Source organism: Bubalus bubalis, chromosome 2, assembly GCF_019923935.1.
Source record: "Bubalus bubalis isolate 160015118507 breed Murrah chromosome 2, NDDB_SH_1, whole genome shotgun sequence".
Lineage (NCBI taxonomy): Eukaryota > Metazoa > Chordata > Mammalia > Artiodactyla > Bovidae > Bubalus > Bubalus bubalis.
Window position 1 is genome coordinate 102,606,593 of NC_059158.1, and position 1,412 is coordinate 102,608,004.

Below are 1,412 nucleotides of genomic sequence, written 5' to 3' on the forward strand. Positions count from 1 at the left end.
GTGTGCTACAGAGTGTGTTCTCATTAGTTAGCCATTTTATACATAGTAGTCTATATATGTTAATCACAACCCCCCAATTCATCACTCCCTTCCTGTCGTGGTATCCATACCTTTGTTCTCTATGTCTGTGTCTCTATTTTTGCATTGCAAATAGTTTTGTCTGTATCATTTTTTCTAGATTCCACATATATGTGTTAATATACAATATTTGTTTTTCTTTTTCTGACTTTTGCATTATTTTCTTGAGGTAGCCCAATATGCACTCATCAGAAATGATTATGAAAGGAATCTGGAGGTGACTGACAGCTTCTGCTACCACAGAAGGAGATGGACTGGAGTGGGTAGGGTTAGGGAGCTCCATGGCATGGGAGCCCTCGAGGTGACCAAAGCCACATAATGTCGATAGCTCATTCATCTGTCCATGCCATATGGGTCGTGGGGAAGGTGACTGTGACAGCGATGCAGAAGACTGCTGAATTAAGAGTGGCCGGATTGTTCTGGATCCCTATTTATTAAAATATTTTAATGAGCAAAAAGTGTACTTTGCTGCAATGCTCTCCAGCACTCCAACATTGAGTATATTGAACTTCTCAAAGCTCTGCCTGTCCAGCAAATAAAGCCCTGTTAATCATCAACTGGCTGAGATCATGTTCAGTGTTGGACAAGTCATATATCCAGCGACCGCAAAGTGCTGTAGGGGAACCACCTACCTGGAGGGTCCAGTCTGTCTGGAGCTCACCCACCTAACCCAAAACTTGGAAGACCTCGATCTCTCTTCAACACAGTGAGGGAAGACTGGAAGGGTTTCTAAGTACTTTTTCCTAAGTTTTCTCACAAATCATCTAGTTTCCCTTCTGGTATTTATGAAATAGCTAAAAGTAAATGAAGTAAAGACCTTGTTATAATTTTTCATAAAAAAGAAATGGTTATGGAAGAATTAACATTGTTAAAATTAAAGCTAAGTAGCAAAATAGCAAATGAATGCATACTTATTTGTGAAAAAGTTATTTTATAAAGAATCCTTTGGAAATTGAAGACAAGAAAGTATAGTTATTGGCAGGTTTTTCCTCAAAAAATAAGGTGATCTCTGATAACTGAGTCCTTTTTAAGTACATTCCAATATGCTAACTTTGGTTGCTTAAGGATCCAAATACAATAAAATGAGATTGTGTAGAAAACAATCACAAAAAGAGAACAATACAATTTTGGAGGAGAATCAAAATGATGAGAAAAATCTTGTTTTTTTTTTTTTTCCCCCTAAGAGAATTCATATGCATGAATAGAGATGTGTGGGTTCCCCAGATGGCTCAGTGGTAAAGAATCTGCTTGCCAGTGCAGGAGATGCAGGTTCCATCCCTGGGTTGGGAAGATCCCCTGGAGAAAGGATGGCAACCCACTCCAGTATTCTTCCT

General features: G+C 38.8%; 1 pseudogene; it reads left to right on the top strand.

Moving 5' to 3' along the window:
- Positions 1–396: 396 nt before the first annotated feature.
- On the top strand, positions 397–788 carry LOC102402097 (annotated as a pseudogene).
- The last annotated feature ends 624 nt before the right edge of the window (positions 789–1,412 follow it).